This window comes from Fukomys damarensis, unplaced genomic scaffold (genome assembly GCF_012274545.1).
Source record: "Fukomys damarensis isolate Sample0158 unplaced genomic scaffold, DMR_v1.0_HiC HiC_scaffold_30, whole genome shotgun sequence".
Classification (NCBI taxonomy): domain Eukaryota; kingdom Metazoa; phylum Chordata; class Mammalia; order Rodentia; family Bathyergidae; genus Fukomys; species Fukomys damarensis.
The window spans coordinates 53546404-53564009 of record NW_022900942.1 but is presented as its reverse complement, the minus strand read 5'-3'; the positions used below and the strand labels follow the sequence as shown (position 1 = coordinate 53564009).

General features: G+C 36.3%; 1 long non-coding RNA gene across 1 annotated transcript; it reads left to right on the top strand.

The window, feature by feature from the left end:
• Positions 1–952: 952 nt before the first annotated feature.
• On the top strand, positions 953–16034 carry LOC104875725. Its single transcript, XR_784152.1, has 5 exons — positions 953–989; positions 1565–1628; positions 14614–14628; positions 15116–15237; positions 15618–16034. It is a non-coding gene; the product is annotated as an uncharacterized LOC104875725 (long non-coding RNA).
• The last annotated feature ends 1572 nt before the right edge of the window (positions 16035–17606 follow it).

Genomic DNA, 17606 nt, shown 5'->3' with positions numbered 1-17606 from the left:
AAAATGCAATCTTCTATTTTCTCCATCAGGGTTGTTTGTATTTATATTCCATGCCCTTTACTAAACATATGGAAACATAAATTCTCAAGCACATTTTTGTGCTTTCCCAGACAAATTGTTTTGATGAACTCCACTTTATCAGGTTGTGTTGGTCTTGGTGTCTGCTTAAACTTCAGATTGCCTACTCACGTAACCGAATGAACGTGGATGTCAGGTCAATTGACTTGGTTCCCACAGAAAGTTTTACAAGACAAGAAGACATTTTATATACTTCAACAATACTTACCCAAAAAGCTTGCAATCTAAGTAAAATGTAACCCTCTCTTACCAGCCACCAACCATGCACTCCACTTTTTAAGTAGCTTTTTAGCAGAGGATTTCTTTGCTGTTCAATGAACGGTTGAGTGTTGTTCATTCTGTGGACCACGGGCTCCTGATGAGCTGTGTCAGATGTGTCTTCTCAGAAATGCCGAGCAGTGGCACTTCTCTGCTTCTGTTCTGACATATCCTATTAAGGGCTACGGAAAATCAGCTGAAGAGGTTTGTATGAAAGGAGAATAAGACGGAGAGGAAAATATGTTTCCAAGAAGTTGAGGGAATTTAAGAGAGAAATGGTAGAATTTAAATGTGATTGGTCTTATTTTGAATAGGGACAATGGTGTAAGTATTGACAATACTTTTACTAGTTTCATTGTTATTAATGTACTAAAATGTCAAATTTAAGTTACTGAATGGTAGATTTTGATTATTCATATCCATCAGAAAGTGAGAGTTACAAGTAAACTAAATGTTTTATATTAATATATTAACATATCACTTAGGATCTAAATGTAATGAAGAATTACTGTGTGTCTTTCAGTATCGTCCTTATTGTGCTGAAAGTTACACTGCTACAATAATTATTTATTTATTTCCGCTCCAGGGATTGAACTCGGCACCTTGTGCTTGCGAGGCAGGTGGCAGAACCACTGAGTTAAATCCCCAGCCCAGTAAGTTTTAATTTTTATTTCAGCTATGTTCAAGATTTCATTTTGTAAGTTTTTTATTTCAATCATATTAACATAGAACACCTATTTTGATTTTGTTTCTTTTTCTTGCTTTTCTTCCTTTTCCCTCTCCCTATATCTCCTCTTTCCATTTTCTTCCTTTCTCTTCTCTCTACTTCTCATATGTGTTTTCCTTGTCTGTCATCCTGTTTATAAGATTAAAATCAAATGACAGAGGTGATTATTTTCAGTACTTATGCACAGGGTTTGTGTCACTGAGTAACTGATATAATTTGACTATTTGAGTAATTCTCCATGGGTATTTTTGACTCAACACACAAAAACATGCTGCAATTTCATTTGAATTTTTGACATAACCTTCTATAATCAAACGTGCACTATTTAAATACACACACACAACTTTGCAATGGTCTTGCCACGGCCCTTCTTAAAATTTTTAAAAATATTTCTAAGCCTAAGGATAAATATACCTTATCTGTTGATTTTTAAAATCCCTTAAGAATTTTGTGCCTGCCTACTTTTGGATAACATTTTCATTGACTCCCTTTTACACCCAGAACTAGAATCTTGCGTCACTTGTCCCTTGGCATCCAGGAAGAATGGATTTCAGGAGCCCTCAAGGTAAATTTTTTTCTTCGGGATTGGTTGAACCTTTGAGTGGTAAACCTCTCTAGCTTTGGTTAAGAAGCACCAGTTGTACTCAGTTTTCAAGTTATGAAACCAGTCAAGTTCTTCTAGGACACCACTACACTTTGTGCCCTGATATTCTCTCCTATCCACCTGGCTTTCTGGGAGGATTGTACAGATTTTTAAGACATGTCAAAGGAACTGTCTTCCCCACCTGAGAAGAATAATTGTTGTTTTTTTTTCCTCCAAGAAGTCCCTCGTTTTTGCCTGAATTCTGCCATTGTCACAACACAGCTTACGTTTCCTAAGAACTTGGAGGGCACATGCTCGTCTTGCTCTTCTCTTTATTCTTAGAGTGTGAGTGTTCCAGTGTCATGCACATGGAAAGGCATTAACGCTCCGCATGATTGATAAGTGACTCAAATGGTAGATAATGACAAGAGCCACAATAGCAAAATTTTTAGCACTGACTATATATCAGGAACTGCTTAAAGTACTTTAGATATTTGATTCAATATCCATAATCCACACAACAGCCATGTACTCCATTTCCTTCCTTTGGCCTGTGAGAAAGCTGATCGCAGAGATGCTACATGATTTCCCTAAGATCACACTGCTACAGGGGCAGATCTAATATTTGAGTGCAGAGAGATTGGCTCGGAAATACAGACTTTAGAGCCTCCATGAATTCCCTTCCTGGGTTGAGAAATTTAGGTATCTCCCATCCTCGCTAGGATATATTTTACTTTTAATATCAGAGCTAAAATCTCCCTTCATTTTAGGTCTTTTGCATTTATTTTCAGATACTTATCTTTCTGTTACCCAAAGCTGCTCTCATATTGAAATATTTGTCACTCTGCCAATTTGCTGTTTTATCACACTGTACTGTTATGTATATAATTTTTTCTGGTTGGAAGTCTATCCACCCCCAACCCTTTATTTATCTCCTTGATAAAAACAACAGTGTCTACTGAGAATGCTCAAAAATTGCTATTTCTTTGAAGATCTAGATGTTTCTTCTCTGAGATTTAAACTCCTTATTATTAAATTATTACAAAGAAATGTGGATTGGACAGTGCTAAATTTAAGAACCACTGTTCATCATTGTTACATGAATAAATGCAAGCATTAGAATTAGAACTCAGAGAGACGAAGCTGGTGCCAAGATGTAATAAACTAAAAGAACAAAATAAATACTTGTTTTTCGCAAAACTGCAAGTTCCTCTTGATTTTCTAGGTTGCATTGTAGCTTAATTTATTGTCAATGCAAACTTTTATAACAGGTATGGTGATGTAGCAGTAAAGATCAAGTTATCAACATATGATTTCCTATCTAGATAGTTTGCAAGATTAATGCATCTGCCTATGGTTTATGCTTTGCTGACTCCAGCCTCACAGAAATGAAACGTCATGAGTGGCAATGTGTGCTTTATTACTTAATTTGTGGCCTATCTTTGGGCGGGACAGAGAATCAATGTCTTTCTATTAGTTTCCATATTTTGTTTTATGAGTCCCATCCCTGACCAGTCTTGTCATTGATGAATTCTTCATGTTAAATAGCTGGAAATCAGATCAGAAAAGCTGGGCATATGGGATTAGAAAACTACTGGCAGTGAAAGAATAATTAAAAGGAATATTCAGATATATTCTAGAATCTACAGAGGAAAGCAAGACTCTCGTTTTCAATGACAGGGAGGAGACCAAATGAAATCAATCACACAAACAAAAAATAGAGCTTGAACGGAGCAAACCAATTTGTATTAACCCCCACACCCCAAATTAAGTTTTCACTCTGGAGAACTAGCTATCTTCAGCCAAATAGACTGATTCCGCTTCAGTTGTTCGCTTTGCTTTATGTTTTCTCTTACAACTGACTTACCAGTATCTTATAAGTATAACATTTCTATGTAACTAAAAAATCATCATCAGATTAGAATAAGGTCAAGAAATATGTTGATGGCTGGGCATGGTGGCACATACCTGTAATCCCAGCACCCGGGAGGCCGAGGCAGGAGGATCGCTGTGAGTTCGAGACCAGCCTGGGCTACATAGTGAGGTCCAGGTCAGTCTCAACTACATGGTGAGACCCTGTCTCAAAAAAACAAAAAACAAACAAAAAAATGTTGATGATTAGTGAATAGGAACCATTTGTAGTGCCATTTAAGAGTCAGGGTATAAACTGTTTGAGTTGCCTCTTGACTTCTAGGGGACCCAAGGTGCAGTATCTCAGGAGGCAAAGGTTTATTTCCTGCTAATGCCATTGAGCACACATTACTCTCTGTTTAGAGGACACTAGGTGTGTAAGTATGTTTCAGCTCAATTGTCATCTTGGTTGGTTTGGGAACTGGTTGGGGATGTGTGCAGTGCACATCAGGGTGTGTCTAGGGAGGTTCGTGGAGGCCTAGCTCAGGAGGATGTGCTCTTCCAACAGCACTCTTCCTTGGGCTTTGCTTCCCAGCTTTTCCTTTCAGTTACAGGTGTTAAGTATCTTGTCCCAGAAACAAGAAAGTTGACAAATACAGGGTAGTGCAGAGTGGTCAAAAAAGCATGAATTTGGTAAATATAACTAAGATTAGATTTCTGAAGACCATCTAAGTTTTGGAATTTCAGCAAGATATTGTTTAATTTTTCCACCTATAACATATAGATTCAAAATGATGCAATTTGAAGCTTGACAAAAAATAAATAAAATATCTAGCTTATAATAAATATATCAGTCTATACTCAAATAAATAAAAAGAGAGCGTTTAATGTCTTCAGCTATTTTATTTACAAACACAGGTAATTTGATGGTACAGTATTTTATCTTTAAGTCAATAATTCAAACTATACATTTTTTAAAAACACAAAACTGCTTGAAACATTAATTTCCAAAATTAAACAGAAAAAATAATTCCTTAAGAAAAGAAAAATTGTAAAACAACAGTGTTTCAGAAGAAATCATCCTTCTTGCCATGCATGCTAAATAGGCAAATAGTTACAGAATTTAAGAATTTTGCCTCACTGATGTGAAGGAAAAATACCTTAAATACTAATGATACATTTTATTTTATTTTATTTTTATAGACTGTGACAGGGATCAATAAACTAATTCTAAAATTTGGGCTTTTGCTTTAAACTTGTAACTTGGTGAACTCTTTCCTCCATCCCTAAATTTAGATAGCTCTATTTCTCATTTATTTGACATTTTGACTATCAATTCATATTAATTTAGAGGGGTTAGAGAAAATGGTTGTTTTAATTTATACCGTAAGGCAGTAATGGTACAGCTGAAAAGAATCTTATAAGCAGCTATGGTTAGTTGAGCAGAGGTCAGTATTAGAGGAGATGAGGCTGACTGGATTATTAAGACAAAAACAGGTGCCCTGCTGTTGATCTGGATGCAGTAGACAAGGAAACAAAGCCCTACATATGAGGCTTAAAATAGGTAATACAAACCCTGAGGTGGTACTGGCTTTCTTACAAAGGTGGATGCTGGATTTTAAGGTCAGTCTCGTATAAGCCAACCAATTTTGGGCAAGTTTAATATTTGTAGATAACAATTATTTGGATGCAGCTCAAACTGCTAGGCACCTTTATCATTAAATTAAAAAAATTTTTCAGTCTTTTAAATGTTATGATTTTTGGAAGAAACACCGAAGGCAGATTGTACCACAGATAATACTCACCTGCAGACTCTTAAGTTCATCTGAATTGCCTTGTGCTCACTGGAAAAATCTCATAAATCCAAGCAACATTTTAGTTCTACTTACATCCCCATTTCAAATAATAAAGAGTAGGGGATATTTCCTGGATATAATATGATATTAAATGAAGAATAGTACATTAATCTTTAAAGCAAAAGCGAGAAAAAATTAATCAAATGCTATTTTCATTATTACCCTTCCTTCAGTATAAAATATAATGAGCAATGTACACAACTGTTATATTTAAAAGGCCATGGTAACTGCTTATCAACTTATATGATACTATAAGTTAAAGTGTTTTATGAGTTATTAAATCATAAAGAGATTGATATGGGCAACATACAAGAAGAAAATCATTTGAAAAAATGGCTGAGCTTTTTAAAAAGACTTTTCATATTTTTTTTAATTTCAGAAACTGGAAAAGATGGCAAGGATTTTGTTTCTTTTCCTCAGAGTAGCATTATTTCAGGGAAAATAGGCTTTTATTTGCAGAAGAATGTCGGGAAACATCCAAGTATTCACAGTCTAAATATGTCAGTGGGAAGAAGAGATAGAAAAAGTTATAGGGGACTCACTAATTTTTGATAACCCAATATATATATATATATAAAAAATGAAATCTTATTGTACTTTTGAACATGTGATTCCTCAAATAATACTTAGTGCATTTCTAATAAGTTGATTGGTGATTTGAGTTCATTTTTCTGTGACTTAAACTTTTTCCTTTTCCTTCCTTTCCTTTTGAGTAGTTTGCCATTTTTCTTATTGATGCAAACATTTGTTCTGAATTCTGATTTCTTGTATGCTTTGAGTACACATGTCAAACTAATACTTACATATACAAATGGAGTAGAAAATATTTAAGATGTTGTAAAATCTCAAATTTAGGATGATAGCTACCCTTGGAAAAGAAGTAAGTAAATAAATTGGGAGAGGAAGTATTAACTTTTAACCATCATATTCATTAAGATTTCTAAAGTAAATATGGAGAAATGGTAAGACTTTGATCTCACAGAAAATGACTCTACAACCAAGATTTCTGACCTTGCAAGGATAAAGGTCTTTGTGGTTCACTTGATTGACATGGGTTTTAATCAAGGGTAAAAGGAATCAGAAATTAGAATGTAGAAAGGAGAGAAAATGAAAGCCACTTCCAACTTTGAAGCCAGCAACAACTGCATGAGCTGTAGTTCATTCTCTTGACCTTCTCTTTTTAAGTCTCCTCAGGATAAGAAATCAACCCAGATTATTGAAGAGCATCTCACAAGGTGGTTGAATACGCTAGGAGGTATGTCAGTCTAAGGATCGTAACAGATTGATGCTGTGGTTTTCATCCAAATCTTCCTTCTGGATTGATGTATTCATCCCTTGTCTGAGTGGGAAATGGAATGCTGAGAGTTCACAGCTGCATGGGATTTTAGAAATTGGTCTCCATTAGTAGAAGCTTCCTCAGCTAAGATCATATCCCCTCCTCCAGGATAGGTAGAGGCCAGGGGCTGGGGATTTGGCTCCTGGGTTCTGCGGCCTGCCTTGCAAGTACAAGGACCCAAGTTCGATCCCCATCTCTAGTACTAAAAAAAAGAAAGATACTTTAAAGAAGGATAGGTAGAAGCCAGTGGACTGGATAGTGTAGAAATAGAGTCTGCAGTACTTTGCCTTAATTCGAGACCCTCTGAAGGGTCTCCTGGAACTTCAGAGTGCCCTGTGTGAAGAGCTGAACTCATATTTTCACTGTGACTCACTTAACATTACCTTGTGCCTGAGCTTGCTTCCCTTTACTCTCTCAAAGTTATTGATAGTGAAAGCAAAGCATTCCTGTATCAATCAAACCCATTATCCTCCGACTCTGTTCTTTGGAAGCCCAAAGACAGGCTCTAAATTGGGAAAGAGAAAGATCAAGGGACATTATATTTGGCTTATATTTATGTTATCAGACCAACTCAATAGTGAGGAAAAAAAGGTATGAATTCTGGTAGAATCTTTTTATGAGGAAGACAGAATTTTGGAAGGCAGTATGATAAGTCTGTATAATTTCAGAAAAATTGGACATAGAAAGGATTGGATGCTTTGAGATTGATCTTTGTTCATGAAATCTGTGAAGAGAATTTGTCCATCTTTATATATTCAGAGTTTAGAGCAATATAACTATTTCCTTTTTATTTGTTCATTTACTCAATATCTATTTAATTCTATTTAATATCTATTCAATATCTGTTCTTGTGTGACAGTTAACTGTACTAAGCACAGATAATTCAAAGAAGATGTAATCCCCAAATGCAAAGATCTTCTAAGCTTCTTCAAACATAGACAATAAACCAAAAGTGATAAACAGTATAATAGATGCTGTGGTAGCAATGAATAAAGAATTCCATGTTAGTATGTTGGGGATAGAGGGCAGCTAAAGGCTTCCTGGAGCAAAGAATGATTGAGTTGGCCTTCAAAGGACAAATAGAAATTATTTGGGAATCTTTTGGGAGAAAATATTTGAAAAAGTATTATTTAGAAATTACAACTTGCTCTAAGACACTTGAGGCAGTAAGTTAGATGCAGTGTAGAATAACTAATATGAAAAACATTTTGAAATCTCCCAAGAGGGCTATGATAGTGGCCATATTATAAGTTTAAAGAAAATGAGTTTAATTCACTTCTGCCAGAGCTGGAATGGGTGCTTTAATGGACTTAAAATAGGGGAATCAAATGAGTAAGAAGCAAGCTTTGAAGGGATTACTCTGAAGACAGGCCATTATATCCCTATCTCTCATTTAAAGGAGAAAATGAAATCTTAGGGGCTCCTGGGTAGCTACAGTACCTGAAGACATGTTGAATCACCCTTTCCTGTGAGGGCTCTTTTCTAAGACTTGGTGTCACAATGCAAACTGTTCAGACCCGTCAGCCAGACGTTCTCCGATGTGGGCAGGCTGAGGGGACTAATGGGGAATGGAGAAGCCCCGGAGTCTCAGCGGGAAGAACTCTCCACAACCACTAGATCCGAATGGTTCTTACAAGTGGAACTGGTGCACTAGAGGAAGCTAAAATTTAAATTACATTGAAATTAAATCTCACTGAGAAGGATGGTGATTGCCACAAAAATAAAGTAAGTCTAAAAAATTACCAGGGGGAGGTGGCTCTGTGGCATAATGAGTGGCACACTGGATTTCTCATCATAAACCAAAACCCAAATCATAACGAAACAAAACATAAAAACTTCCAAGAGTACGGAGCAAAAATAATGACAAACACATGAACGAACATTGTCCTTGAGAAGCCTCCTGTGGTCAAATCTAAGAGGAAGGGGAAGCCAGGGCTGCGTGGAACCAAGGTGATGCCAGTCTGGAAGTTGGTCCAGATATGAAGGCACCTCAGGGGATGGTTTCTATAGACGTTCACTAGGGGAAAAGTCTAAAGGGCAAAGTTGCAGAGTGTGGGTATATGCATAGAGGTTGCTCAGGGTATGATTCAGAGGCCTTTGCAAGAGAAGCTCACAGCATGTCCTCCTCCTATTTCTCTTTGTCTCACTCTTGCTGACGCCGTCCCTGCTCTTTCACCCAATAAAGCTGAAGCAAATGACCCCAAGAGTGAACTTGCCAATCTCTCCTTACATATTATTTATCTTCTTCTCAAGTTTTGAACACTTTAATTATAGCTCTTTTACAGCCTTTGTTGACTAGTCATATACCACATAGCAATGTTAAGGTCTCCACGTACAATGGTGGCCCCGTAATTATATTACCCTATGCAGTCAGCCATCTTACCTTTCTGCAAGTACACTCCATAATATTCACACAGTGTGCAAATCTCAATAACGTGCAACTCAGAATGTATTCATTGGCTGAAACGGAGCTATTGACTGACACATTGCATGTGACCTGTCTCCTGCTAATTGTATTCTTTATATTTTGTACAAGACTTTGTGATTACAAGAAGGTCAGAGCACTCAAATGGAAGTGTCCTCTACCTGAGAGGGTATCATCCTTTCATGGTTAGGCAGATAGGATAGGGGAGACTCCAGTCCAATCAGATTGTGTTGTTAGAAGGCTGGCAGGTAGGTTTGGTGAAACTTCTTCTTCATCTGCTTTTTATTTTTCCATTTATAGGGAAAAATCGCTTCAGAGTATTTGTCTCCTGAGGCTTACAATGACACCAGGAATGTTATTCGCATCTTCAAAGGTTTTCACCTGCATCTGTAGCCTCTTGCCTTAGGAAGCTTTGAAAATTCAGAGAATGTTATGTGTGTATTCCCAAGCACATACTGAAACTCACCTTCCCTCCTTTCAGTGTTTTTATTTCTTGAGCATTGAAAGACTGAGGGAGTTTCACTCTGTCTTGAGGAGATGTTCGGCTGAGACATCCAGCCTATGACACTGCAAGAGAACATAGCAAATTTCCCTGTATTGACTTTTCTTAAGTGCCAGGTTCAATGTTCCAGTTTTAGATAGCAGTCTAACTTCCCCGGTTCTGCCCAATCCAAGTTGACCCTTAATCTAACCTCAGAATCAGCAAATAACCACCTTTGATCATCAAGTCACTCAGAGTGATTCATCCTTCTCAATAATTATAATTTGCCAAATCATCATTGTTTTCACAGTTCTTTGATGTCTTTAAAATTTAATTTTATTTTGTAATTTTTCTGGCTTTTTAAAAAGTTTTTGCAGCAGAAGCATTGGTCTTCCTGACCTGCTTGGACACTAATTTTAAGTTTCAAAAAATTTCCAGACAAATTTTTCTCCCAACATAGTAACTTGACTTTCACCATTCACTGATTTTTTTAAAATGCATACTTTCTTCAGTATTCATTCATTGTTTTAAAATACATTTGAATTTTGCTCATTTTACTAATTATAGCAGAATTTATAAGCACTTGAAAATAATATTCCACATGGGCAATTGTACATTTACATGGCCATAGTATACAGTATTGACTGACAGCCATGAGATTAGAAATTTTATCCAAACATAAAAAATCGACAGCAGGCAGAAATTAATCAGATGGTGCCAATTCTAATTCCAGAACTTGAAACCCTGTAATTTTCTCAATTAAATGTGAATTTGAGCAACCAAATGTTAGTAGGTATCTTTCATGAAGAGGTTTAGGTTTGGAAAACTGCTATTTCTAGAGTGAGTTGAGTGGGAGTAGGGCATGGGGTTTAGAGGATCTTTGTCCTGGGTACACTTCAACCATCACAAGGTCAGCCAGAGGACTGGCTGCTGTACCCACGGCATAACCATACCCAGAAAAGATTCCCTTTGTCTGCACTGGGGTGCTGTTCTCTGATTCATATGAAATAGCCATGTGGACTTAGAAAAATAGCATGTCACTGAAGATCTGATGAGTAGAGGTTTGTTTTTTTTTAATAATTCTTTCTTATCTAGTCAAGTTTTTTCAATGATTTTATGACTCTAGGGAAAGAAAAGCAGTAGCATAACAATGGAGGCTGGATTTCCTGGTAAGGCAGTCAGACAGGATCTCAGAGTTAAAGAAATTATAAGAATTGACAATTTTTGCTTACCCCGTTTTGTGACTTCTAAATGATACGTGTGAAGATGATCTAAAGTGTAAAGATGAACATTAAATAAGTCAAATTATTTGTTAGTAACAGTATGGATGTAAAGGCATCAGTATTGGGTAAAGTTCTTAAACTTCTATTCCAAACATTGCCATTTTCCAAAGCAGAAGGGCTTGACTACTAACTCACACATTAACCAACAAGAACTTAGGTCTTCTTGATATCCTGTGTGCCCACACAGCTAATGAAATATTATTGAATTCTTTAAGCATATTAAAAGGAAAAATATAGGAATTATTAAAGAGAGTTTGGAACTGACCCAGCAAAGAACTGAGAAGAAAGTAATTAGTTCAGGGTTGGCTGTGAGAACAAAAACAGGTAATATCAGACATGAGCATTTACTGAAACAACGGCCATGAGAAACACCGTCCAGAAGCCTCTAAAGAGAGGAAAAGACCTTGTATGTCTCCCCACCTGGGAGTCTTTCAATACTCGGTCCCTCTCCAAAAGCTTAAACTCTACTCAAGAAATGGCAGTATGAGGCAGGCAACAGAACCACTGAGCTAAATCCCTGGCTAAGAAGATGTGGTTTTTCTATAAAATGGAGTGCTAATCAGCCATAAAGAATGAGAAACTAGAATAATTTATAGGAAAATGGATGCTATTTTCTCCATAATTTCAAGTGAAATAAATAGGACACACATGTATAAATACTGAATAGTTTCTCTGGTGTGAAAAACTAAAAGTGTTAATAAGGTTCAAATTGTATACTTGATAATGTAAAATAAGAAGAAAGGGGCTAAAGGAGTAGGGGAAGAGGGAAGGGTAGGGGAAAAGAAAGAAGGGAAAAGAAAAAAATATGAGAAAAGGAAAAAGTGAAAACAAAGTCTTTGTAAATAGGGAAGGGTGGAGGGAGGCCAGGGGTATGGGGAAAAAATAAGAACCAAGATGCATCGTGTAAAGGTACAAGATCCCAGTGATGAGTGTAACTGTGCTGTTTACCTAAGATGCACCAATAACTCAATGGAAAAAAGAAAGAAAGAAATGGTAGCATGGAAATCTTACTTTACTGAAATGGCAGGATAGGAAGAGTTAAGATTTTTAAAGCAAAAAGAGTGAGAAGAGTTTTCTTATACAAATTATTTGCAAAAATACGTCCCACTATAAAATATAAGGATTAATGTATTAATCAGAGCTTTGTGAGTGCTCAAATTAAACGGCTTTGTTATGCTAATTCACTTGTAAATGAAGAATGGAATGATTCTCCTATTATTGAATATCATTCTTAGCAGCCTGATTTAGAAAAATAAAGATGTCCTTTATGCGTGCAAATGATAATAAGTCCCGCATTAGAAGTTTGAAAAGTCACCTTATTTTTTTCAAATTGCTGCATAGCTACCATCCTTTATATTTAGTTTTATTTAGTTTATGAAATTTGCAGAAGACAAATCTGCTCAGGAAGGAAAGTTTAAAAATTTATTTTCTCACAATCATCCTTTAAAAGGCCAAGATATAATAATTAAGACAAATTTCAGTGCATCCAGCCCAGGGTTAAAAATTACTGACCTGTGGTTATATAGTAAAATAAGATGGATTATTTGTCTTCTTATAAAGTTGTATATTTTTATTTTAAAAATTTGAATTATTTTAAGTATGAAAAATTGATAAATTATGCACCAAAATCTTATTTTCTCGATTGTTACTGAAAATTAGAACATGTGACAATTTTAGGGGAGAATTCATATTGGAAAATCATGAGGAACCAAATAGCTCAGAAAATAAAAGTGCAGGTGCTCAAGAAAAATGCACACTGAGGTCTGGGGAAGGTGGTACATTGATGGTCTTGGGGGCATCCATGAAGATAGATGATCTAAGATATTTTGCCTAAAACATCCTTTGAACTTCTTGCATCTCTTTCTTCATTTTAAGATCCGGCTACTACCTTTTACTTTGTCAACTAGGTTCATTTATAGACCTACAGTATCTTTCAAGATCTGGGTAGGATGAGCCTAGAAGAGAGAAAACAAGCCAGTTAAAGGATTATAAGCAAGTGTACGGTGTATAATCAAGCCTAGGAAGTAAGGTACAGAGTATAGATTTGGATGACATTTAGTAACTTTGGTCATGACTTAGAATCATAGTTTCGTTGTTTCCTTTCTACCTCTCTTTATTCTGCCTGCTCTTACCATTATATTATCAATTTAGCTATTAATTATATACAAGCTTTATTTAGTTATTAATTATACCCAAAAGCTCAACATTTTGTAAAGATCTTAAATTTAAAATCAAAGGTCTTTGAACGCAGCAGAAAATAAATTTAGCAAGCATCTGCAGATAAACATCTGGGTCCAAGTACTGTTGCTCAGATCGGTACCATGTAGCTGGAGATTGATACAACAATGTATGGTAAAAGTATAATCCAATTGCAGCTAATTAGAAATTTGATATTAAAATTACAGCATAGTCACGCATATTTCTCTTGTGGTATAAATTAGTGAATAGTACAGGCATGGAGCTTCTGAGAAATACAACAGGAAGCAATGAAATACATTTTATCTGTTGAGAAATGTTTACTTATGTATTAGTTAAAATGAGTGAGCAAGATACAGATTATCTTCCAGTAAGAAACTACAACTGACTTGTTATGGAATTTAAATCGACGTGGCAATATCTTTCAAGACTATGGTACTCAAATAAGTTTATTTCTTTCAAACACTTCTTCAAGATAAAATACTACTATAGAATACATTAGGACTGGTCCGTTAATGACATAAATCACTCAGGAAATCATTTTTGCTTTGCTTGACTAATCAGTGCACAAGGGAATTGTATATACTACTAAGTGAAGTTTAGGAATCTTGATCTTGACTCAACTAGAGAAAATGGCTTGTTCATTTCTTCCAACAGAAAAATCTATACCTTTCACCAAACACTACTCAAACATTTAGAATTTTTAGTTAATATAAACAGCGTAGTCTTTTTTTGTTTGTTTGTTTGTTTTTTGAGACAGGGTCTCACTCTGTAGTTGAGACTGACCTGGAACTCACTATGTAGCCCAGGCTGGTCTTGAACTCACAGGGGTCCTCCTGCCTCAGCCTCCCAAGTGCCGGGATTATAGGCGTCCACCACCATGCCTGGCATAAACAACATAATCTTGAATAAATCTCTTTCAATTATTCGGTTACTTTTACAATTAGATGGTTCAGTCAACAACTCCTATTTTAAGTTATCTTTTAAATAATGTTTGCTAAAAATAAAACATAATTTCATTGTATAGAAATTGGTTTCCAGAAAATATAATGAAGGGCTTACTGCATTCAAATGCTGTGGAACTCCAGACTAAAATCCAGTGAATTTTTATTTAGTTTTGATTTTGTAGAAATGAATTTATATTACATAATCATTGTTGATAATTGATAGCAAAATAAAGAACTAAAATTGAATTAATTGATATTCAGTGTAATGGGATCAAAATTAGGTGTGACAGCATTGAAATAATAGATTTTTACTAGTACCTCTGGAGAAATTAAAATACACTCCTCCAACACACAATCACTTTCTCATACATATTTGGATAGCACTCATATTTATGAACAGCTGTTTCCCATTAGGAAACCATTACTCCAGATGAAAAATTCAAGGATGAATTCTTCAACCTTGCCATGCAAATAATTGGGAAATAACAATGACATCTTGGTGCAAAGTTGTTAAGATTTCCAGTTCCTATTGAAAAATGAGTTATAAAGGAAACATAATTAAATACGTATTTTGTCTTACTTTGAATTTCAGACATGGAATTGCAAGGTATATATTTTGTCATATTAATATATCATATTTCAGAAGAAATAAAGGTAAGATTTCTAATATTTCTGCTTTTGTTTGGTTTTAGCCATTCACTTTTCCTGTACAAGAAACATTATTTGCAGTATATTTGTAGCATGATAAGCATTTGAATTTGTGGCTTTGATGCACCTTATAAAGCCTCTTTATGATTATTCCATCATTGTGCTAATTGATCCAACTTTATTCAATTTAATTTATGAATTTGATCAGTATTAACATTTTCTCCCCAAATTACTAACTTGCGTTGTCCTGGTGGATGATAAGCCAACTTAAAATTTGGTGTCCAAACAAAACTAATAATGTTTTTCTCATATGCCTACAGGCCTCATATTACTTTGTCTGGGTTTATATAAACTTTTTTTTAACGTACAAAATTAAATATGCAAAAAATGAAATGAATGGTGCCAAATAAAAAAGCAACTATGCAAACTAACATTGTTTTCTTCAGTTTCCTGGTCACAGGCTCAGTTTAAGAGGCACTGGAGGTAACCATTCTTTTCAAGTGACCTGTGACCACCTGAAAAGGCTCCTGCTGTCAGTTGGGTGGATGCTCCCTTCACGCCTCCTCAGGTATATGGGTCACTGTATGTCTGAAGTGAATGCACATGGACAAAAGAAAACTGAGCCTAACTGTCCCCATGCTTCAGGCTGAGATGAGGTGATACTGGGAGCATTTGTGCAGAGATGTCTTGAGCACTTACCCAGTAGGAACTGCAAAGGACGCTTGAAATACTCATATTCGGGCATGTCCTAGAGCTCAGCTTTTCAAAACTGAGTTATGATATCACCAAGATAAGTGACATTTGGAAAAATGTACCCTGCCCAAGAGTTCTGGGTCTGGAGAACCACTGAGGATATAGAGAAAAGGGACCTGATGACTTAAAAGAAGTAGGGCTTTTTCCACTGTGTTGTCCATACTTCTGAAACAGTTGGATGCGTTTTCACTCCAGCTATTGGGCACCTCTCCTGTGCTCAGAATACTCCAAGCTGTGCCCTGAAGAAGGCTGCAGCCTCACGATCAAATGCACCACCCACGGGCCTGAGTTGAATTTGCATCTTCCAAACTCAGGCAACGACAATCACATACAGTCATCGCAGTGGGCTGGAGTTGTTGAGATGGTCAAGAAGACTGAATGGCACTGCTGCTTCCCTGGGGGATGTGACAGTTGTGCTGACTTCTTCAAAGTCGATGCCACGCCTAGATTGGGATCCAGCCCACGGATTTTCCATTGACTCATTTTGAGGACCACGAGCTCATTTTCTGGCACACACTGTGCCTTCACATTCAGAGATACATACACATGAACCAATAGCATCTTCAATTTTTAGTTATCAAAAGCCCTTTACTTCCAAAATAGCACTAAATGTAGCACTAAATGCCATTTGGAAAACATTAAAATCTTTAAAAATTTCTTGGAATTTTTGCTTAAAGAGAGAGGTTTTGAAAGAATCTACCAATATCATGTGATCGCCAGTAAGATTTGCATAATATTTCATCTCCAAAAGTCTAGTTTGATGAAGGACACAATCATAAATATCAATGCAATGACCATTGTTTATCATGCAATTAGTATCTTATAGTGCTTGGTTATATTTTTCATATATATTGTGCCAGAAGCAAATAAGAATCTTTGATTCATCTCTAACCAACATGCCAGGCCTTCGCATAGAAGACCAATAGTGAATAACGTGACACTGGCTCCTTGTTTGGAATATCTCCCCTCAGCAGGCCAGTAACAAAGAACAAAGCAGCATCATTGGATTTCAATGGTCTTTTCCTTTGAGATATTGGTAATATGTTTCTCTACAGTTTCACAAGACCAGTTAGATTCACATCAATCTTGTGAATGGCCTATAAATATATCTTGAAACAAATGGGTACCCCTGCAGTTGAGGTCCTTCTGCTGCACAGACATGGATGCTGCTGTCAGACTCAATGTATCTTACATTTACTTTGCAGTTAAAACCTTGTGTGGTGGTTAAAGTGGGATTTCAACTTGATTGACTTTAGGATCCACTCTGGAGATTGGTGGATCACTCTTCTAAGTGTGTCTGTGTGTGTAACGGGGCCAGTCCTCATGGTCTCTGTCTGGTTTCTTGTATCTTCTGCTAGTCACTCTTCTTCTGCTGTAGTTACTGGATGCCATGAACAAAGAAGCTTTGCTTTACTACATCCTTCTACCATGATGTTCCGGCCTTACAGCAAGATGATCATTGACTGAAACTGTGAGCAAATGAAACTTTCCTTCCTGAAAGTTGTGGTTGTTAGGCATTGTGTCTCAGAGAAAAGAAAATTAATATACACTGGTTCCTTGGAATACATAATTTTTGGAGATTCTTTTGCAGCTTACCTTGGGAACTTCAAATATCCTCCTAAAAGTGATCAGATTCACTAGAGCAGTTAGGAGATTTAGGGATATTGGGAGGGACAATTTCAGAGATTGATGATCATTTTCCTCCAGGTGTATCAACCCCAAACAGAAAGATCAGTGAGAACTAGGGCCTTGTTATATCATGTACTCAAACACTAATGATCAAACATGCAGGCTGATTCATTCAAATCAGCGTGAACACACCAAAGGAAAGTGATTACTTTGGAAACAGAAATTATGGGTCCAAAGTTTTTCTTGATAATAGATGTGAAAAAGTATACTGAGGATAGCTTCGTAAGTTCCTTCTACAAAGCAAAGTCTCAGAGTCTACAGAACACAGCTCTGGTATTTCCTGTTAAAGGAAAAAGGAAACAAACTGCATGCAAAATGCAAAACCATTCTTATAGCCTCAAGACAGCTGGAAAGCCAAACAAAATAATTGTACAGAATCCCATTGTCCACTCTGTTGTATTAAATCTAAGTATATCATCACAAACTAGGGGGAACCTTCCAGAATCATCTGAACCCACAGCTGCTGGGAGTTCGATGATTTTGACTTGGGTTGCT